The sequence below is a fragment of the Lathyrus oleraceus genome, chromosome 6, assembly GCF_024323335.1.
Source record: "Lathyrus oleraceus cultivar Zhongwan6 chromosome 6, CAAS_Psat_ZW6_1.0, whole genome shotgun sequence".
Lineage (NCBI taxonomy): Eukaryota > Viridiplantae > Streptophyta > Magnoliopsida > Fabales > Fabaceae > Lathyrus > Lathyrus oleraceus.
In genome coordinates, this window is record NC_066584.1 from 16,033,007 (window position 1) to 16,057,991 (window position 24,985).

The following is a 24,985-nucleotide window of genomic DNA, read 5'->3' on the forward strand; positions in this document are numbered from 1 at the left end:
TTGTTACTTATGTTTGAGCTTGACTTTGACTTTTCAGGTTAAAAAGCTAATGCCTTAAGGAGGTTGATGCATATTTGAGTTTAATTCATTTGACTATTGTTGACTAACCTATTTGTTTTGTAGGGTGCTTGGTTCACTTGAGATTGGTGCTATGCACATATTGCATCATTGATTGTACATTGTTGATTGATCATTATGTTGTTGTTTTGTTTATAATGGGATGCTGATTATATTTGATTGATTTCAGGTACCCTTAGTTGCTCAGTTCTCTTAAGAACTTGCTTTGCTTTGCTTAAATAGCAATTTGCATTGAGGTAGACTCTCTTGTCTCCATGTAGTCTGGAAGACCTGGCTTGTTATTTAGCCAGGCAACTGTCTGAAGTCCTCCTTAAGAGGCGATATTTGTGATTGTTTATGTTTGTCCCAAGCAGGTAAAGTCCTCATTTTGAGGCAATTGGTGGATATAAGAGATATGTAGCCTATCTCCCACTATTCTGTGAGTCTTCTCCTTGCTCCCATTACATGGTTGTAGCATTGAGATCCTAACCCAAGATCTATCGAGTCTAAAATGTGGAGAGAGTTCTATCTTTCTGAACTCCCACACCTTCTGATATTCAATACTCTCTCTGACCAGAGATAAGAGTGATGAGGCACACCCCTCATATCCTTTCATCTGCTTCACCTTAGCCCCCTCAATGGCAAGGTTAAGAGCAACTTAACACTATTCCAGTTGGCTTTAATGCCTCACCCTTTTGTTTGAGCCTAATTGAATGGTTATAGTGTGTGCTACTTGAATTTATGTGATTGATTACTTGATTCATTTATACATGATTACGTGAGTTTGCCATTATGATTACTTGAGTTTGCCATTGTGCATTTATCATCTTTGTTTGCCAGTAGTGCATGATCGCTTCTTTTGTCCTTGTGACATTGATGTTTTCCCATTGAGGACAATTGTAAGTCCATATTGATTGGCTTTTGTTCCTATGACATGGAAGAGATGGAGTGTAAGACCTCATTGGTCACTCATATCTTCTTTGCTCTTTGTTTGAGCATTGTTGTTGTATGTGAGGATTCATTGTAAGTCCCTGTGATGTGGCATTTGTATTCCTAGGATCATACTGTGGAGGTTAACCTAAGTCCAGATAGATTGGCAGTTGACTTCCATGTTTTGTTTTTTTGTTTTGCATTTGTGAGATTGGAGTAAGCCCATTTATTGGCATCCGGTATCATTGTTCATTTTAGGAGATTGGTGTAAATCCATTTATTGGTATCCGGTATCCGCCTTTGTGGAGATTAGTGTAAGTCCATAGAGTGGCTTCTGATATCCTTACTTGTTTTAGGAGACAGGTATAAGACCATTGAGTGGCATCCAGTATCCGCTTTTATTTACTTTCATCTGTTACCATGTTCATATTATTGCTCATTCGTAGCCTATTCCTGAGGACCCACTTGAATCATCTTCTATATGATTTCAAGAGGTGGACCCTCCTAAGAAGTTTTACATTCACTCTTCTATTCCATTCACCCCATTGTGTCCTAAGACTTTTCACACATGTTTTAAAACTTGATATATATGTTGTGCAAGCATTCTCACCCTCTTTCCAAATTAGAAACTTGGACCTTAAGTCCATGATTTTCCAAACTTCATTTTTTTGTAAATACTTCATTTTGAATTGACTCTAATCATACTTTGACCCCATTTTGTAAATAATCCAAATAACTTCACCCATTCAAATGATTTTGTGGCTTTGTCCATGTTTGTTAAGTTTTCATACATTAGCTATAGGTTTGATTTACCCTAGTTGGTTGATATTAATCTCACCTATTTGTCCTTAGTTGATTGAATTGTAAGTCTTCCTTGCTTATTATAGGGTTAACCCCTCTCTAGCAAGTTGAAGCTTTTCTCACATGGTGGACTTGTTGTTTCTTAAGGTTGAGTTTTCTCCCGTGGGTAACGTAAGACCTTTGAGCTTGTGTTTTAAAATTGAATCCACTAACTTTTGGAAGTTTTTAGCCGAACTACGAGGTTTTGATCCTGTAAAGGTACGTAGGCAATGGTTATCCATCCAAACACAAAAATAATTAACTTGTACATTCTTTTCTCATCATCCCAATCATGTTTGCACATTACTTATGTCATAACAAATAATAACTTTGTACAACAAGTGTGAAAAGGGCTCCTTAGGAGTACCTAGGACGTGATGGGTGCCTAACACCTTCCCATTGCGTAATTTACCCCTTATCCAGTTTCTCTGATCTTTTTATTGGTTTTCTACGTGTAAAACTTCTTAGGTTTTTGTTCGCTTTTTAACCAGTCCTTAGGATAAATAAAAGTGCGGTGGCGACTCGATTCATTGTATGCTTTGCTTATGGTTTAATCAATAAATCATATAGCGACGAATACACCGCTACAGTCGGTCATTAAATTTTTGTCAATCCCATGTAACATTTATTATATCATGAATAATTTTTTTTATTATTTGATAAATAAAAAAAATCATTAAAAAAAATACATGTTAGTCCCCATCCCTAGACGCCTTCCCGTTTCCTTACCTATTGCGAGTTGATCACCTGAAAGTTTTTTTTGTAGCATGAGTATAGTTTGCATTATATAAAATCATTGACTTATCCGATTATGAAGAATTCGTAAGAGGGAAATAAACCTGTCTTGCAATCCCAAGAGAACGAAGTCCACGTTCTGCAAACTTGTCAATCATCGCATGAACCTTCCGTTCGATTTCTGCCTTGTTTTGTGCAAGATTGAGAATCTACACAGTATATGAGAAAAGTTTATCAATGATCGGTAGGTTGCGTGGTTCTTGAAAAGCGAGAATGAATTATGTATTACCTGCTCTGGTGCACCTTTGCTAACCCTGTGCATATTACCAGCACCATCAATGTATGTAAGGGCAGTTCTTTTATCAGTTGGATTAAACGGAAGGAAATGAACTTCTTTTATTCCAGCTCGTGCCTTGCGAAACCAAAGGACTATTAGTAGACTAACCAAATTTCAACTACACAACATGATGGAAAACAAACTTTGAAGAGTCTGTACCTCCTTTGGGTCTGCCAACATTGAAACGATTGCGCAATCAATTGCATCTTGGTTCTCCATCCTTGATGCTCTTGCAGCCATAAGTACAACCAAATCCTTGCCAACACCTTTGGCAAAAACCTGCCAGATATTCATGATTGTTAGGGGAAACAAAGTTAATATACATCCTGGTCAAAGATTGTTTCAGTCAGAATTCAAACTCGGGTTTTTCCGAATACTAATATTTATCTGTTTGTATACTTTTGACAAAAAAAGAAACTTATGTCTCAAGTAATTGCGATGTTCTATTTTATCTTTAGAAAGAATAAGATTAAAACCTCAATCATTTCCTTGTCCACTGTAAGCTTGTTAAGAGTTAATGTGCCTGTTTTGTCACTGCATAACACATCCATTCCGGCCATTTCTTCAATAGCAGTCATTCTCTTTGTTATAGCACCCTGCAACAATGATGCATATGATCAAAACTTGACAACATCTTTAAAAAGCTACTGAAATGTTGGAATAATCAATGTACTAATTGCAAACCTGCTGAGATAACTTATGTGAGCCAATAGCCATTGTAACTGAAAGAACAGTTGGCATTGCAATAGGGATTCCTCCAATTAGTAGCACTAGAAGGTTATCAATACCGTTTCTGTAACCATATCCGTGGACGCCGTATATCACAATGATTTCAATAATCATTCCAATAGCAATTGAACAGATGCAGAAATTTCCAATAGATGTCAAAACCTGTAATAATATTTGTCACGCAGTGAGCATTACTATCACAACATTCGGTGATGTCAAATAGTGGCTATAACAATGTAAGTATAGTGGAATTTGAACAAATCGCTTTTGTCTGCGATACATTATTTAGTATATTATGTACCTGTTGGAAATGTCCAACGTGTGTTGTGTTTTCGACGAGATGAGCTGCCTTTCCGAAAAATGTGTGAACTCCAGTTGCTATGACTACGGCTTCAATTTCTCCTTGCTTGCAAGTTGAACCAGAATATACTCCTTCTCCGGGATGTTTAGTCACAGGGAGTGACTCTCCGGTAAGAGCAGACTAAAAGTACAAACAGCAAAAATATAACTTCAATTACAAGAAATCTAGAATCTGATATCAACATCAATAAACTCGTGGAAGATATTATTCGTTGTGACGCTTGAATCATGCATCAGTAATTTCAAAGTACTTTATAGATTTTACCTGATCAATCTTCAAAGGGTCACCTTCAAGGAGACGTGCGTCGGCAGGAATGATGTCCCCTAGCTTGATGCTAACTATGTCTCCAGGGACCAATACCGAAGCATCTTCTTCGCTCCATTTTCCGTCACGAAGTACCTATTAATCAAATATAATTAGAAATCAAAGAAACTATGAGCAAGACAAGATAACAAAGAGATTATAAGAGAAGAAGAAGAAGAACTTTTGCTTTTGGAGCCAATCTTGCCATAAGGGCAGCAGCTGCATTACCAGCATTATTTTCTTCTATGAAACTTATGGTTGAGTTTATAATTAGCAAAATAATTATGCCAACAAAATCTTGATAATCTCCTCGCTTTCCCTGCATAATCAAAGCGTTGTTATATTAAACCGGTTGATATTAAAAACCATTGTTTTAAAACCAGGACCGAAGATCTAGCGGTGAGACTTCTAGATAATGGTTCAATAAGTTGAAACACACTGATTGAACCAGCAGACGGACTAATCGGTTCTTAGTTCAACCAGTTAAACTGGACGGTCTGGTTTTAAAAACACTAGTTGAAAGTTCAAACATGACTTTTCACCTTAACAAACTTCTACCACCAAAATCTTTCTTGTATGTATTCCATAATCCTTTTGTAAAATGAATAACATTTGTAACTTTCAAATCAAGTTAACCAAAGGTTATAAGAGTACAGTTTCATAGTTATTCTAATTTTGTATGATTTGAAATAATGAAAACCATTGAGAAATAACAAAACAAACAAAAAAAGGAAGAGACTTACCCCTCCATGTGCCATAGCAATGGCCATGAGAGCAGCAGCTTCCATAACCCATGACAAAGGATTCCACATAAACCCTAAAAACTTCAGTATTTTACTTTCCTGTACAAGAAGTTAAAGTTACATAACAATTTGGTAAGAAACTATATAAGCACTTAAGTCAGGATTCTAACCTTTTTTTCTTCAAGTTTATTGTATCCAAACATGTCAAGCCTCTCTTGTACTTCCTCAGAGGAGGTTAAACCTTCTTTTGTGCATTTTAGATTATCAAATACCTCCTCAATAGGAATGTTCTCCTATACATACAACAAATTCCAAATTTATCAAATGTCTAATACTTCTGATGGAAGGTGTGTATAGTGTCTGACACGTCTCAGTGTTTCACATCGACGCAATACAGACACAGACACATGTATCAGTGTCATGTTTTGACATACCAAATCAACAGCTTCCTTTATAACAGCATCAAGAGACATAGTCCCTTCCACCATTTTCTTTATTTTCTGCTCCCCTTCAATTTTGAGCTCTAAATCAAAATGAGTTAAAATTACAAAATTATGGAACCTAATGGGCATAATTTGTTTCAAAATTATGGGCATACCTTAATTACAAAATTACAAAATTATGCAATCGATAACGAATAACCTTTGTGTAATTTGTTTCACGTATTGCGGGTTTCGAAAACGGTGAAAGACGAACAAAACGCAGTAGAAATGACGAACTGAATCAGAAATGAAAAAATGCAGAAATGAAGAACATACCGCAGTAGAAATGACGTTCTGAAACCGATTCTTCAAACACTTTCTGGTATTGAAACCGAATGATTACAATGTATTCTCGTTCGCTGTTAGGGTTCGCTGGAGGGGTTTAATCGCAGGAGGGAAAACAAAAAGAACTGAGAACGAAAATAGAAGTCTGAAATTTAATTTTAATTAGACCTTAGACAGCGCTTTTGTGGAAAGCGCTTTCTAAGATATGCCTTAGACAGCGCTTTCCAAAAGCGCTTTCTAAACCCCCACCTTAGACAGCGCTTTTGGTTTTAATTTTTTTTTTAATTGAAAGACTTTAAACAGCGCTTTCTCAAAAGCGCTGACTAAGGTCTATATTTAAAAGCGCTTTCTAAAAGCGCTGTCTAAGGGGGGGTCTTAGACAGCGCTTTCTAAAAGCGCTGTCTAAGACCCCCCCTTAGACAGCGCTTTCATTATTTTTTTAGAATATTTTCCGTGTTTTATTTTTATTTTAACCTTAGACAGCGCTTTCTTTTAAAAGCGCTGTCTAAGATGCGCTGTTAAAAAACCTTTTTGGCGTAGTGACAAGGGTGTATGTGCCAGATGAATTGGCGCATACACCACAAGCAATATGCAGGCGTCAGAGGTATTGACGCCTCCTCATGAGGGTCAATGCAGACGCTTCCTCATGAGGGGCAATGCTTGACGCCTTCTCATGAGACTATCAATACAGACGTCAATGTCTTGGGCGCCTCCTCTTGGTCTATTAGGGATGTGCCGGTTCATCTGACACATCCTCTTTTAAATGTGGTTATTTTAAAAAACAAATTGAAAAATTTATTATTTTGATTTTTTTAAAAAAGAATTGATTATTTTAAAAAAAATCTTATAATATTCTATTGATTCACAAATTTATCTCAATAAATTTGAGACCCTGTGCTATAATTTTTCTTTCTTTCTTTCTTGTATTTAAAAGGTGATAGCAAGCTTAACATGTGACTACACGCCGGTAAGTACACACATTTCCAAGCCTATTTTTGAGTTATCTTGCGCTATCTTTTGATTTCCTAACAATGATATTAGTAATTTTTCATTTAGTAAATTCAACCAGCTCTTGCCTGAACACGTTGATGAAAGTACAGTGTGGTAAGATATTGGTTTAGGCATCCCAATTATACATGTCTCTTTATCATTTGCATACATGTTCATGAAGTTGATATCTATGCTCAATGTATTCCACATTAGTATAAACTTTTGAAATTGTATATCAAGGCAGCTTCTTAATATTAAGAAATATGTACTATAAACGTTTTTGGAACCTAATATATTGATGTATATATCCTTACTTTTCAGTTAAAGATATATTTTTGGTTTTATAGTTGATCAACTAGAATGATTATCTTTCTACACTTCTAGTATTTTGTCTTGGTTACTTTTTCGGTTAGAAATATCTTACCGAATGTCATTGGGATAAAAAAAAATATTTGATTGAATAAAATGGGGTCTAAATGAAATTAAATATAATATATTTATGAAATATTTTAATGATAATTAAAATAGGAGGTAATATATCATATTTTTGTATCTTATTTAAAAAAAATAGGATGTAAATTTGTTGATATTCATAGTAAATATTATTTATTTTAGATCCGATTTTTATCAAATGGGGTGTAAATTAGTTTGATTTAAATGTATATACGTAACAGTTTACACTCATTTTCTATAAAATAGGGTGTAATATATCCTTTACTTACACCCGTTTTAAAACGGTATAAATTTGTCAGATATTTCTCACCTTTTGAATTTAGACCTTATAATAAAGGATGTTAAATGTATAAAAAGCAAATATAAATTTCTATTTCTGCCCTCGTGCTTGCACATCATCATCTTGAACATCGAGATTTAACTAAATACTTCCTCCCTAAATACTTCTTCATAAAGGTTAGAAAGTAAATATTCTTCCTCAAGATTTACAATGACCTCGAGATTTAACTAAGGTTACAAAGTAAATATTCTTCCTCAAGATTTACAATGTCCTTGAGATTTAACTATTCTTTCTCAATAGGACCATCAGATAACTCGGATTGAGATAGTGGATGTCATATATAAACATCAACACTAAAATGCACCTTACAAAGATTTACAAATCCAATACACCTTTGTCATTAGAAAAATGTGCATCTCAAAGGTTGGGTACTCACACCATATAATGTACATTTTCCAATAACATGGTTCCACTACTATTACCTACCAACTCAAAATAACTTCAATTATCAACATTAATTTTCAATTTTGAAATCGTACATTCATATATGGTTAGTTCATTATCCACAAATGACTCACCATGATGATTAAAAAGATGAAAGTATTCTTCTATTTTAATTCATTTTATGACAACAATTTCAACTTATGTATCCAAAAATCGAGGTATAATTCATGGACGCGCCATGATTTTTTTCTATCATGTCGATTTTGGTTGAAAACCGATGGGTAAATTAATTTATGGTACATACTTCGAATCTCATCAGCTTTAATATATGTTTTTATTTAATTAAAAGTGACGTCTTCCTGAACATTTTATTTTTAATCTAAAAAATAATTCATTTTCACTTTTACACTGTCAGTTAATTACAACCATTGATTTGTTAGAGAAGTTTGACTTTTATTATAATCACATGTAAAGTAACACAAACGGATGATTGTGATGTATTGACAGTATAAAATTGTTTACACTGACAGTGTATAATAATTAATCTCATATATATGTTGTAGTTTAGTTATTGTTATTGAGTTTGAGTTTGAGTTTGAGATTGAGATTAATATTAAGATTATATTTTTGTGATTTTTTGTGCAGCTCTCATCTTGTTTTGTCGAATTGAGTTATTATATCTAATGTCGATTGTTTGTTTCAGTACCTCTCTTTTAACATATAACCCATTAAATTGATTTTGGAAATAATAATTGAAAAAATTATGTTGTATTTGAGACATATCTTACAATAATCAAAGTTTTTCGAGCATTATGCAACTCACCATTCATCTCATTTTCTATTATGGTTAAAATATCTCTAATACTTCTAGTTTTAGTTCAACTTTCTTCCATACTTGTTCATTTTACAAAGCATTAAATTTTATACTTTCAAGAATGAATTAGTAGAAAAGGAAGTGTTGAATAAAGAATTTGAAACATTGAAGAGATTTTAACCATTAAAGAACGTGAGATGAATGATGAGTTATAGGTTGCTCGAAAATCATTGGTTAGTGTAAGTTATTTTTCAAATATAACACAATTGTTCATATAATTATTTTCTTAACCAATTTGAGAAGTTATATTTTAAGTTAGGGATTAGTGAAATAAACAATCTACATTAGATATAATAAACTCAACCATGTTTTACTCATAGATGGAATGTAAAAGCTGAGGGGACATGTGTTTTCGCAATTTAAAAATTTTAAAAAAAGATCTCTCTAGAGATCGAACTCATGGTCTTTACATTTTACATATCGATTCAATAAAAACCGATAAGTAAAGTGACACACTTTTTTATGACCATATTCATTAACTTGTATTTGAAACCGATGTAACACTTCATATCTAACCGATGTCAAATATGTTTTTTATAATAGCGATTAGTTATATCACCGTCATTTATTCAATTGTGTTTTCTTATTTAATTTTCACATCAGCATCGTGTGAACAATACGTGACTAATACATCTAACTTTGACTAACAGAACTAATGTGACACAATTAAAAAAATAAAAGATGAAATTAATCTTTTTAAAAGTTAGAAATTACGAAAAAAAGTATTTGGCCAAAAATAAAATAATCTTCACAGAAAACATATCTGAACTAATTAAAGCAGTGGCTCATATTTAAGGATGGTTCATTTATAGAGAGGGACGAAAGACATTTGGATTTACACTATTCTAATTAATGAACTAATATGTTATGTTGTCTACATTCCCATTAAGTAATATCTTTGCTTATAAAGAAACATTCTTCGTCTAACAAAATGATACTATATAAATTATCCAATCCAAACCATGACATGCATGCACATTTTCTGGATTTTAAATTATGCGTAATGTTCCACTTGATCGAAGCCTTTAACTAAACTAAAGACGACAATTTTCAGTAGCTATGATATCAACACTTGACATTATGCCATAGGTAGGAACTAACTAAAATATAAGAAACTGTATTTCAACAGTTTAACTAAATTATTATTATCACTATCTCACTATATGTTAAACTTGTAATTAATTTTGTCGTTTTCTACATATTGTGCCTACAATTTACTTTTTTTTCAAAAGCCAAATTTCATATATTGTGCCTATAATTTACTTTTCTTTATTGTGTCTATATATTTATAGCCACAAACATTATATTTAATAGCTATTTGGCTCTAACGAGGGTATGATTTTCCACGTACTAATTATTGATTAGTCCAGTTTTACCACGATAACTTTTTATAATATTCATATATACAACTTTCATGGCTTTTTTACCTTTCATGTTTACGTGTTCAAAATGACTTCGGCGCATAACTGTTTAGACCAGTAACTTTCTAATCTAATTTTTTTGCATGTTTTTTCAAACATTGATCCTTCGTCATTAAGCTAAAGCCAATCTTTTTCTCAGCGTGTGGGACCCCATTATTTTACTATAATTATAACGGAATAAAATTAAATTAAATTAAAAAGTTCTTCATATATCTGATCATAACTTTCCCCACCACCATATGCTACAATAAAGTTAATCGATTATAAATATTTTGGTATTATAAAGTTTAAACGGATATATATTTATTATCTTATCATTTAATATTACATATTTTTATTTATTAATTAATTTATAAATAAATGTTTAATAAAATATCAATAAATATATATCATAAAACAAATAAAAAATAAACTAAGTTGTTACTCTTTTTTAATAATAAAATTAAAGTTCTTAATATTTACATTCAATGATATAAAAGACATAACATTAGGTAGAAGATTCATTGTTAATGATATTAGGAAAATCTTCGATGCCCAATTCGACCATTTGAAAAATCTCGATCAAATTTATATATGCGTGTTTCTCTCTTAGTCACTCGTATATTAGAATATCAGATAAAAAAAATCTATATTTGCATATTTCTTTATAGATACTTCAATCCACTTAAATTTATCGAAATAAAACATTTTTAACAAAAATCATATCGAGATTTAAAGCTTTGAATAATCTTTAAAATCCTAAGAATTTTATCATTTTAATTTTACATGAACTTGAAAAGTTGGTAATGTACAGCTTTTGTTTTTCCTTAAAAGAAAAACATCCACCATACGTACTACATATGAAACCCACTTTTACTTTTTTATTTTTTATCTTTGAAAAAAAGGACCATAAAGCTTTTCCATTATCTTTTGTTATATTGTATTACCACTTTGCCCCTATATTTTCATTCTTTAAATACCCATCTCCTTCACTTCAATTCCTCCCTTTTCCCTTCCTTCCCTTTCAATTCATTACTTTGAAAAAAATAAGCAATTTCTTCTCTCCTTGTAGCAATGTCATTCCAAGAAGAGAAATTTCCGGTCCGTTTCACATGTCATCCGGTTCACGAAACCATGTTCACACAAGGCGAAATAGAGGAGTTGTTTTCCCTAATTAACCAACCGGTTGACCCATCCAGTCCAGGTTCCGGTTCACAGGGATCAAACCGGGCGGTTTACTCAACACGCGAGAGAAAAATAAGGAGAATGCAATCGAACCGGGAGTCAGCTAGGCGGTCTCGTTGGAGAAAGAAGCGGCACGTAGAGAATCTCAATAATGACGTGAACCGGTTGAAAATCGAAAACCGGGAACTAAAAAACCGGCTCGGTTTAACCATGCAATACAATCTCATTTTATCCGCGGAGAATGAACGGCTAAGATCAGAAAAATTGTCACTCTTAGCAACACTTTTGGATCTATATCGAACTTTAGAGACAATAATTTCACAATAGAAGCAACAAAAATAGTTACAAAAATTGACACTATGTGCACATTATCATCACATGCATATTAATGAGTACGTTAATTTTAGCTATAAGCAAGAAATGATATATCAACCATGGAAAGTAATGCTAGCTAGAAGCTATATAGTTTTATTTTAAGCTACATTTTTTTTTGAAAATTTTTCTTCTTTTTTATTAGAAGAGAAAATGATTTAGAACATGAGCATGTGGTGGTTTCGGGGAACCCCACGTTGTTGGAAAAAGAACAGAGATTTAGAGGGTGTCTATTTTTATTTTTTTTGCCACTTTTCTCTTTTGGTAGCTTTTGTAAATTACATGTTTATTTTAGTGGAGTGATGAGCATTTTCTAAGTTGGAATCTTGATGGAATATGTAGTTTGTGGTAGTCATGTAATTTAATGTTAATACGCTAAGTATCGACCAAGATAAAGAATGCCATGTTGTTTTTCTTTTTGTGTTTTATAATTTGGATTTTGGATGATGGTCAACAATATTGAATTGACAAAGACTCGATGATGTGGACATAGTTATGGTATTAATTTGGTTCATGTTATATAACTCAATTTCAAAGAAAATAAAATACAAACTAAGCACTATAATAAAAGAAGTGGTTAAGAAAGCAAAAGAGATGTGAGGCCAATATTTGGGTAATGAGGTCATAGGAGAAGGCCCACATACATGTGAACAACTATGTTAATCATAGCATTGCTTTAACATTTTCCAAATCAATGATTTTGGTCTTATAATTTTACAAGTTTAATGATTTATTTCCACAATCCACACTACAAATAAAGGGTTATTATAGTGTGGTGAGTAAATCGAAAAGAATTTTCATTTGATGATGTTGTATTGTTGATTTGTATTGCTTAGTAATATTGATGACACTTAAAGTTAGTTTATTAAGTTGTTATTAGTTTATCAAGTTAGTTATGTTAGATAGAGTAGTTTTAACCACAACTTTACTACTCTTAATATCTCTATAAATGTATTCATACCAAATTGATATTCCTTTATTGCTAATATGGATTTTTTTTAAATAATTATTTTTTTAATTTAATTTTTAAACTAATCATCTTTCTCAACTATATATCAAACTATCCATATTTCAAATAAAAAATCATAGTAAATAACATAAGTCAATGCATGCGCCAATTCCATTGACGCATATGTGCATTTTCAATATACATGCGTCAGTGGGTTTGGCGTAAAACTTGTATTCATTTTTATTTTATTTGTTATATACATGTGACAATTGGTCTGGTGTCTGGGTATAATTGGTTTGGCGCATGCTATTTGTTGTGTTTTTTTTAAAATATGGATAGTTTTCTATATAGTTGAAAAATATGATTAATTTAGAATTTAAATTGGGAAATATGATTATTTTAGAAAAATAGATATGGCATCATAACTCTCTTTTTAAGACTTTATTTGGAGGTTTGGAGGAGAGGGAAAGATAAGACTTACAAAAACGATTTTTTAAAAAAATATAAGAAAATATTGATAGTTTTTGGAGACGAATTTTGTATTGAATTATAAAAGAGTGTTTATCATTTCTATATTTTTAATTTTCAGAATATTATAACATAAAATATATTTTGATCCTTGATATTTCATTACGCATTTTCTTACAATTGTTTTTCTCTAGTTGCTCATTTTATTTGATTGATTCAAGATTCTTCATCTACAACTTTCTTCTTCAATATTCATATTTGTTTATCAACTCCTTTGAACTGTCATTTTGTTACAATTATTTGAAAGATCAAATAATATAGTTTTTTACTAATTTAAATGAGCAACTTTATACGGTGAAGACTCAAATATTATAGATAAAATTCCTTCCTTAAATCAACAAAGTGTACTCATTACTTGTTCAAGAAGAAATAAACAATCTTTTCTATATGTCTATTCGTGGATCTAACATATTTGTGAATGCTTATGATGCAAGAGGATCTCATGCTCGTGGTGATCATTGACAATTGATCATTATATCTCTTAGGATGAATATTGGTAACCATAATGTTTTCCTTACATTATCCACTTAAACCTAACATGAAACTTATTATTTCTAGGTAAGTTTATTTCTAGGTAAGTTTATGTTTATGAGAATTTTAGTAATATTTTCTTTGAATTTGTAATTAGTTTAGCATATAATATGTTTAAATCATTTTCAATATACAAGGTTGTGAAGCGACATTATTATTTAAACAATATTAGAAAGAAGCTCGCATTTATCTTACCTAAGGTAAGTGGATTACTTGTGGCATTCATTTTTATATATAGTTACATGCATGTGTGGTTATATATTCATAAAATGTTTAAATTCATAGACGATGAGGAAACTAAAGGGATACGAGTGTGGGTATTATATCATAAAACACATGTTAAACATTGACTCTGCTGACATTGTTGATTCGTGTGAACGTGTAAATATTATATATGTCATGAAATGTTTACAATAACATATTAATATTTAAGTTTTCTATTATTTCAAATCATGTGATATTCAATTTTCTGCACGTTTTTATGTTGACGTTTACAGACACTACACCATTCATCACCGACGATTATAAAGACATTCGTAAATATTGAGCATTTTGCTTCAACTCTCTTAAGGAAAAGGGTGATCAAACATGATTTTGCAATATATTTTTGATATTGATGTAAATAATATTTTTTGGGTTTGATGTAAATGATATTTTTGGCTTTTGATGTAAATGATATTTTTGGTTTTTGATTTAAATAATATTTAGGTTTGTAATATATGTATAAAATTATATATGGAATAATATAAAAAAAAATTATAAAAATAAATAAATTATTCAACTATGAGTTTAATCATGTAACTTCCTAATTCTAATCATATGTATCAAATCATGATCCGAATTAAACAAGCTGACTTCCAGACTTTATCACCTTTACTCAAGTCATTCTTTCATTTGATTCAAATTATAACTGTATGATCTAACTCTAATCAATTGCTCACTTTCTCACATATTATGTGTCTTACCTCTAGCATCTATATAAACCATTTTGGTCATTTCTCTCCATATTCAGACTCGTATTCATTATTATGATAATGAAAATTCAATCAAAATCAGAAAAATCCATATTTTCACAAATCTAGAAAAACCTTGAGTGTTCCTTCTTTCACACCATCTCTCTAAAGTCAAGCTTATAAAAAGACTTCCTAGTGTCTTGATTGAGTTAGGCTTGTTTAGGAGTTGTGTGAGTTTCTTTAAGATATAAAATCATCTTCAACCTTAAACTAGGAAACCCCATTGATGTGATACTCAACTCTAAAGATTGAGTGTGAATGGTATATACAAGGTACATTAGGGATCTAATGTTCTTTGTGAAGCTTTTTATGTGTATCAAATTGAAGATTTGATATTGTGATTATGGTGTCTGGAGACCAACTTCAAGCTAGGAAAAATATTATTTCCTTCTCCATTGAAGACTTTAAAAGTATCGAGTAAAGGTAGATGCAGAATGAAGATAGAAGTTTCCAAAATCCTTGAGTAAAACAAAAGCTCAAACAAGGAACCTATCAAGGAAATTGTCTTAAGATCAAATGAATATTTTGTGACTTTAGAAATTTTAAGTGTTCTTCTACAACATAAAGAAAATCCATGTTTAAACATGTGTTAGCCTAAGCATTAATTGGCTTGAATTGTTCAGTGTCATGTTGACTATTTGTTGTGCCCAAAACTCTTGTATATTTAATTTGCAAAATAATGGAAGACTTAAATAACTTTTAGTGGTTCCCCATTGAAGATTGTACTAAGCGCAAAGCATGGACGAATACACTGAACCAATTAAGTTTAGTGTACAACCTCTCTCTCTCTCTCTCTATCTATCTATCTATCTATCTATCTATCTATCTATATATATATATATATATATATATATATATATATATATATATATATATATATATATATATATATATATATATATATATATATATATATATATATATATATATATATATATATATATATATATATATACATTTCATTATAAATTTTAATGACTTAAGTTTTATTGCTTTATGAAATTACATGTTAATATACTTAATATGATTATAGTGATTTATTGTGTAAACGCATGTTTGTGATATATCTAGCCATTTGAATCTACTTTCTCATGATTATAAATGTATATTTTGTTAATGTTAGATTTTATGTATGATTAAAATTTAAATCTTGTGTAAAAGTTGAATTATGTTAACTTATGCATTTCTTGTTAAGGAACTTCATCTTTCTGATAATCCGTGCGGATTATGAAATACATTCAAACATATATTTTCAAAAATCCATGTTATCTTTCGCTTACATTTTTAACTTACACATATATTTCTACTTCAATCGATGGTTAACACTAACCAATTTGAATCATCCTTCAATTACCACTATAGTCTAAGAGACTTTCAAGTTTTCATTTTAAATCTTTGAGTTTGATATTCTCAAATAACTTAAAATTGAAAGGAGGATATTGACGGTTAAAGTAAACAAATGTAAGATAAGAAAACTAAAACATTTTAAATAAGATATTTGTTATGATTTTTTATAAAACAACTGAAGCAATATCCACCATACAAAAATGTGAGTGCAATATCGATCATGCAAAAGTGTTAGTGAAATATCGGCTATACAAAATTGTCAGTGCAACCTTGGTCATACAAAAGGAAATCATCATGTAAATGGAACGAATCATGTGAATATGGATGTGGACTCGTCATAACATGTATTAGGGATTCATGTTCCTGATGCCTTTGACTTGTATATTCTACTTCCCATGTCGTTGCACCTTCATAACAATTTTCCCTCTAACACAACTGGCTAGAGGTAAATGATAGTCAAACCTTAACTTAGCTAACCCTAATGACCATTGTTAACAAAGAAAACTACCATTAGTTTATGATGAGAAAAATGATCACAAAAGATAAAGAAGGGGGGAAAATAATAATTCTAGGGTTTCCATTAAAATGACAAAAATATATAGAGTAAAGATTACAATAGAGTATAAATACTAGATAATGGAAAATATCAAACTACCCTTACTAAAATATAATAAATACATAATAACATAATAATAATAATAATAATAATAATAATAATAATAATAATAATATCAATCATCTTTGTTGGAACAAGATTTGTTCATAACCCTTGAGTTTTGATGATAATAAAGTACTTAGAGAATAAGTGGATATACTAACATATGTTCAAGTGTGAAGGATCACAAGATTAGTATTCAACTTTGAATAGACCATGTTAAAAGCATATGTGGAGAAGCAAAGTATCTCAAATTATGGAAGATCATAATATGATGACTTTGAAGGATCAGACGTTGAACAAGGTGCTTCAACCTCTGAAGGTTCAGACTCTGATCATAGTGTTCCAACCTCTGGTGATAGCTCAAACTCTGAAGGATAAAGGTGTCTCTATTCGTACTTTGTACCAAAAGAAGACTATTTTTGTCAAAGCGCCAGATTTCTAGAGAGAGTCAACTAGGGTTTTATTTTTCAAGCTCAAATAATGGTGATGTGACCTCTTAAGTTTGTTCTACCTTTTGGTAGATAACTAGTACTCTGAAAGGTGTTATGGACAATACCTTTATTCAGTGGAAAATGTTTCTAACCAGTTACATACTTCATTGTCTCTCTTGGCATGCTTCTTCACGAAGTTAACTCTTGTGCTCAACCCTCCAACGACTCTTTCTCTGCCTCTATAAAAGGAAGTTGAAGATTTGAAGGAAGGTTACAACAACACAATATCTGAACATATTAAGCATACCTTTAAGCTATTATTTATAATTGTTATTGCATAAGATCTTAAGATTTCTTATCTTTGTGTATCTTAGAAATCTAAATAGTTAAGAACCTTTGTGGTTGTTGTACAACTACTATAATTTTGATTGTGTATCAAAGTATAGTTGTTATCTTTTCTACTAAACTGTTTGTTTAAAGTAAAGAAAGTCTCTTGTGAAGGTGCTTGACCGGTGAAAGTCTAATACTTATGTGTATAAGCAAAGGAAGACTCTTGCCCGTATTCTTGAGTAGTGAAGTCTCTTTTAGGTGTGATTGAGCAAAAGTCTCTTGCAGGTGTGCTTGAGCAGAAGTCTCTTTCAGGTGTGATTGAGTAAGTTGGAGTGTCTTGCTAGTGTACTTTAGCAAAATGTAATCAATCTGATTATAGTGAAAATATCTTGTTAAACAAGGGGACTGGATTACTCTCAGTTGATGAGAGGAACCAGGATAGATCTATGTTGGTTGACTTAATTGCTTATGAAATTTATTATTCTGCTGCTTACTATTTTGTGTTCAGCCTCTGAACTTGTTCAGAATCTGAAATTATTCATCAGAAGCAAAAATTGTAAAAGAGCATACACAATTCAACCCCCTTCTTGTGTATTTTTCTCACCTTTTGTTGGCATCAGAGCATGCTTTGTGCTAAACACTTCACCATGGTACATTAAATGATCCTAAGAAAAATACTTACCCTATCATGACTAGTGTTTCTTATGACTATAATAATAAAGAGAAAAGTCATTACTCTTCTAAACCACATTCATTCAGTGGTAATTCCACTTCATTTGGATGGTGGAAAAGCAAAATGTACACTTAAATCATTGTCATTGATGATGAGTTGTGGGATATCCTTAAAGATGGCATTGACATGGTTGTCGATGGTGATGAGATGGTTAAGGATAGAAAAACTCTTACACCAGCTCAAAAGAAAGTTTACAAAACACATCATAGAGTAAGAGGTATTCTAATTGAGGCTCTACCTCACTTGAAATACATAAAAACCATTGATAAGTCTACTGTTAAGACTATCTTTGAATCATTGTGTTCTACCTATGAAGGAAACCAACAAGTAAAAGAGGATAAGGCAAATATTCTTGTTCAACACTATGATTTGTTCAGGATGAAGGATGATAAAGACATTAAAACCATGTTCTCTAGGTTTTAAACTCTTATATCAGGCCTTCAGGTCCTGAGGAAAAGTTATACTACGGCTGACCATGTTAAGAAAATCTTAAGAATATCCCTACTAAATACAGACCTAAGGTCACAACTACTTAGGAGGCTAAAGATCTAAAAAGCCAAGCCTTGAAAGTCTAATAAGAAACCTTCAGAGCCAACAAATGGAACTGAATGGAGATGAGCCGGTGATTAAATCCAAAAAACTGGTGTTAAAGTCTGTAGCTGAAAGATCTGGTGGTAAAACCGCTTGATCCTCTAAACTCTGGAAATCATAAGTTTCTGATGGTGACTCTAATGAGGAGGAAATGGCCTTTATCATCAAAAGGTTTCATAAACTAACAAGAAAGAACAAAATATTCTCTGGTAAAAGCAATGGCTTCAGAAGAATTACTTCAACTGTAAGAAGTCTGATCATTTCAGGGCTAACTGTCTTGATCTACAGAAAGAAATACCAAAGAAAGTAAGCTTCCTAAAGGGTAGCTTCAAAAGAAAATTCAAGAAGAGTCTCATGGCAACATGGGATGAACTTAATAAAGAAGAAAGTTCAGACAAATATGAGGGAAAATAAAATCTGGCTCTAATGGCTCTCACACCCTCATATACAGAATATGAATCAACCTCTGATTCAAATTCCGATGGAGAAGACAAGGTATTTTCTAATTTATCTCATTCTAATTTGATTTCATTTATTCAAGAACTCATGAGTCATTGTCAAGATAAAGCAAGAGTCATGAAAACATTGAAAAAGGAATGTGATCTTCTAAAAGAAGAACTAAAAATTTCTCAAATTAAAATTTAATCTTTGGAGAAAGATCACATTGCTCAAGTAAATAAAATATCTGATAAAAACTTAAGTGAGCATGAGATAGCTCTTCAAGATTTTATAATAACTGGTCTTGTAAGAGTAAAATTGCTTCCCTGATATATGGAGTAAGTAAGAGCAAAGGAAAAGGTCTAGGTTACAATGCAAAATATGCTAATTCTAAAGCTCAACTCTTGAAAACCTCAAATGCTTCTTCTTCAAACAGTGCTAAAAAGGTGTTTTGTGCTTGCTTCTGATAAAGGTGAAAGTCTGAAGCAATCAGACTTAAGATAACATAATCAAAGCTTCTGGAAAAAATCAGTACATAAGATGTCAAAATCAAAGGTATTAGAGAAATCATAACTTAACATTCAAAAATCAAAGGTTCTGAAGAATCCAGAACCTAAAAATCCCAAGTCAAAGGTTCTAAAGAAAGTGGAACCCAAGACCTATGGACCAAAGGTTCTGAAGGGTTCAAATGTCAAAACTTATCCTAGACAAAACTTTCATAAGCAAAAAGTTAGGAATGAGTATAGACCCTTTTATCAGAAAAAAGGCTCTAAATAAAAGAAAGCATATCAGAAATAACAACAGAGGACCCATAAAATTATGGTTACCTAAATATCAAATTGTTTTTGCTACAGATATGCCTAAAAGGAGAAACAAGGCAACAATCATGGTATATGGACAATGGTTTCTCACGTTATATGACGGGAGAAAAGCTTATGTTCTAAACTATGACTCTAAAGGAGGATGACAATGTGGAGTTTGAAGGAAGACAAAAAGGGAAGATTATTAGTATGGGCATTATTGGAAACTCCCTAATATCTGTCAATAATGTTTGGCTTGTGAGTGGACTTAAACATAACCTTTTAAGCATAAGTCAATTTTGCGATTGTAGTTATGAAGTTTTGTTTGAAAAGAACCTCTGCTCAGTTATCAATGATTCTGACAAATCCATTCCGCTCAAAGGAAAGTGGAAGGGAAATGTTTATAAAATAATCTTTTTGAGTTGATTGACCAAAAGGTAGTTTGCCTTATGTCAGTGAGTGATTAAAATGGGTCTGGCACAAAAGTTTAGGTCATGTTAACTGAAGGTTGACATCTAAGCTTAGCAAGCTAAAACTTGTTAAAGGGCTTCCAGATCTTGATTATCACTCAGATGCTCTTTGTGGAGCATGTCAAATAGGAAAGATTAACAAAACTTCATTCAAATCCAAAAACATTGTCTCAACCTCTAGACCCTTAGAAGTACTTCACATTAATTTATTTGGTCTTGGTAAGGCTGTTTCAATCAAGGGGAAGAAGTATAGATTGGTCATTTTTGATGATTATAACAGGTGGACTTGGGTTAAATTCCTCAGATCAAAATATGAATCACATGATGTATTTATCATCTTGTGCATACAAGTTCAATCTAAAAAGGAACTAAAAATTCTAAAAGTCAAAAGTGATCATGGTGGTGAGTTTAAAAACGAGCCTTTTGAGATTTTTTTTTTATAAACATGGAATTATCCATGATTTCTCTTCTCCTAGAACTCCACAATAAAATGGGGTTGTAGAAAGAAAGAGCAGATCATTGCAAGAAATGGCTAGAACCATGATCCATGAGAATCATCTTCCTAAATACTTGTGGGTAGAAGCGGTTATTACTTCTTATTCAGAATAGGATATATACTAGACCAATTCTGAACAAAACATCATATGAGTTATTTAAAGGAAGAAATCCAAGCATATATTACTTTCATTAGTTTAGTTATACTTGTTACATTCTAACAATAAATTATACCTAAAGAAATTTGATGCTAAGGCTTAAAAGGGTATCTCTTTATGATACTTTGGTTGCTCTAAAGCATACAGAGTGTATAACTCTGAAACCAAAATGGTTGAAGAGTTTATACATGTTAAATTTGATGACAAAGGGCATGACTATGATACGTCAGAGCCTGTTGAAAGTTTTGCAGATATACAGGTTTTTGAAGTGTATTTAGAAGTTGGACCTTCAGAAGATAGAAGTTCAGAAGTTGATGGGTCAGAAGTTGGTGAACCTGAAACTGCTCATATTTCTGAAGCTCACCTAGAAACTGCAAAATATGAATAAGCCTAAGATGGTTAAGAAGTTTCTACTCAACCCAAGAAGTCATTCAAATATAAAGATTCCCATCCAAAAGATCTAATCATTAGAAATAAGAATGATCCCTTGAGGACGAGATCTACATTCAGAGATGAAATCGTTATGCTAGGATTTATTTCCTTGATTGAGATTTCTTCTATTTATGAAGCTTTATCATATGATGGATGGATTATGGCTAGGCATGAAGAACTGACCCAGTTTCAGAGGAATGATGTTTGGAGTTTGGTTCCCAGACAAAGTTAGAAGAATATTATTGGAACAAAATGGGTGTTCAGAAACAAGCTAAATGAGCAAGGAGAGGTGGTAAGAAATAAGGCTCGACTTGTATCTCAAGGTTACAATCAGTAGGAAGGTATAGATTTCTCTTAAACCTTTGCACCATTTGCAAGGTTAGAGGCAATCAAACTTCTTCTCTCTTATATTGTTAATCATGATATTATTCTTTATCAAATGGATGTTAAGCGTGCCTTCTTGAATGGAGTCATTTCTAAAGAGGTGTATGTCAAACAACCTCCTGGGTTTGACGGCTCGGTCCACCCAAATTATGTGTTTAAACTTCAGAAATCACTTTATGGACTCAAACAAGCTCCTAGAGCTTGGTATGAGAGATCGAGTAATTTCTTATTGGAAAATGGTTTTGAAAAGGGTCAAGTTGACACTACACTATTCAGAAAGACTCTCAATAAGGAAATCCTAATTGTTCAAATTTATGTTAATGGCCTAATCTTTGGTTTCACTAATGCCTCTATATGCCAAGAATTTCCTACACTATACAGGCTGAATTCGAGATGAGCATGGTGGGAGAATTGATTTTTTTCCTAGGAATCTAAATCAATCAAGGAAAATATGGAACTTATGTTCATCACTCCAAGTACACAAAGTAACTTATGAAGAAGTTTAATCTTGAAGACTTCAAGATTATGGAAACTCCTATGTATCTAACCTATAGTCTGAACAAGGAGGAAAGTAGCTTCAACGTGGATCAAAAGCCATACAGAAGTATGATCAGTTCTTTTCTTTACCTCACAGCTTCTAGGCCTGATATTTTGTTCAGTGTATGCCAGTGTGTAAGGTTTCAATCAGATCCTAAAGAAACTCACTTAACTGTTGTTAAGAGAATCTTTAGATATCTGAAAGGAATAACAAATATGCGACTTTTTAAAATCTGGGACTTCATTGGCCATATCTTCAAAAACATTTTTCAGTTTAATTCATTTTTGTCTTTTATCTTTTTTTTAGGTATTCTCTTTTATAAGGCAGCCTCTATATCTATTCTTGATATGGAAAACCAGTTGGTAGTCATCATTGAAGGACTTGTTAATTTTGAATAGATGATGACTCGTGGGTTTGATCTTTAAAGAACTGTCTCCCAAAATATTTGGGATAATTTCTTTAATATGCTCTATGGTCCTACTTACCATAACCTGATTAAGGAATTCTGGGTAAATGCTTCCATCCAAGCACTTAATCTAAAATATGCTATTATTTTTATTGTATTTGGTGTCCCTATCACCGCCACTCCCACTTCTATTGCTAATACAATACACTGTGAGGATAAAGGTGTGGTTCTAGATATGCTATTTTGGGGATCCTCTTTGTGATCTCATCTTATCTTTGATAATCTGTCTGACCTATCTAAGGTTTCTAATCTTTACTCTAAGGCATCAGTCTGGTATCAAATTTTGATATCAAACTTCTTCCAAAGAACAAAGATCTAGACTCTCTAGATGTTGATGAAAGAGCTTTTCTGCTTCTTCTTAACTCAGATATGAAGATCAACCTTCCCCGAGTGATGTTTGAATACCTGAAGATGACTATCAAATCCTTTCATAAGAAAAATTCATCCTTCATTCCTTATGGAAGAGTTATTTCAAAACCTTTCATTCAACAAGGGGTTATGTCAATTATGGTTGAGGTTACTTCACAAGTCTAGGGAGATAAGTTGAAGATTCTAAAAGCTTTGAAAGCCATTGATCCTTTTGTGGTCAAGGTGGTCTATTTGGATGGATCTTTTTTTGTTTAGTTGCTTTGATTTTTTTGTGCTTTATCTATGTAGCTTACCTATTTTATATTTAATAAAAAGTTCTTTATTTGCTTTATTTGTTTTGTCTTTCTTGTTTCTCTAACTGATTAATTAAAAAGAATTACCAAAATTGAAGGATGTCAAAGGAAGTTTGTGACTATTGGAAAAGGAGTGGAAACTTTAGTTTCATTCATAATACATTACATTATCTGATCCTAAAAATTTATTACATATGTTTTAATACTTGATCATCTGTCTTCTTCCCCTCAGCGACTCCATCATATGTGCCTTCTTCATCTATTGTTGTGGATCTCTGAGTCTTTGCTAATTTCTCAGTCTTCTTCTTATCTTTTCTTTCATTCTTTATCATCAAATTACGTATCTATTTTGAAAAATCTCTATTGTCTTCCTTGAATGTCTTTCTTTTTCCCATTCTTGTGTCTACCCAGAGAAACTCTAGAATTATGTGTTTTTGTGTTGTTTCTACATCTATTTTTATAAGGATAGGTTTCAAATCTTCTCTATCTTGAAGACTGTGTTCTTCGAGTCTTGTGCCTCTTTTATTAATGTTCCTTGAAAAGCATGTCGTCAGAATCTACTTTTGACCATCTCGAAATCAGTGGTACACATGCTTATCAGTCATTAGTATTTTTTATCTTTTTGTTGATGACAAAAGGGGGAGAAATTCATGGGAGTATTTAAGGGGATTAAAAGTATTTATTGAATGCTTTTAATATACATGAACCCTAAATATTTTAATATTGCTTTCATCTTAACATTATCTTATCAAAATAAGTTTAATTAACTTGGATATGACTTAGGCAAAGCTTACAAAAATTAACTTATGGACTATTAGACTCAGGGGGGAGCTTACAAACTTCAGACTCTGATGTTGTCAAGCAAGTTAAACTGACCAACCATTATTCTTAAATACATTTGTTTGTCATCATCAAAAAGGGGAGATTATCGGAACAAGATTTGTTCATATCCCTTGGGGTTTGATAATAACAAAGTACTTAAAGAACAAATGGGTATACTAACATATGATCAAGTGTGAAGGATCACAAGCTTAGTATTCAACTCGGAATAGGCCCTGTTAAAAGAATATGTGGAGAAGCAAAGTATCTGAGATTCTGGAAGCTCAGAATTTGATGACTCTGAACAAGGTGGTTCTGCCTCTAAAGGTTCATACTCTGATCATAGTGTTCCAGCCTTTGGTGACAGCTCAAACTCTTAAGGATAAAGGTGTCTTTGATCTGTACTCTATAC

The 24,985-nt window shown here is 32.0% G+C and overlaps 1 pseudogene; it reads right to left on the reverse strand.

Moving 5' to 3' along the window:
* Nucleotides 1-2,503: 2,503 nt before the first annotated feature.
* On the reverse strand, nucleotides 2,504-5,523 carry LOC127093715 (plasma membrane ATPase 1-like; annotated as a pseudogene).
* Between the last annotated feature and the right edge of the window lie 19,462 nt (nucleotides 5,524-24,985).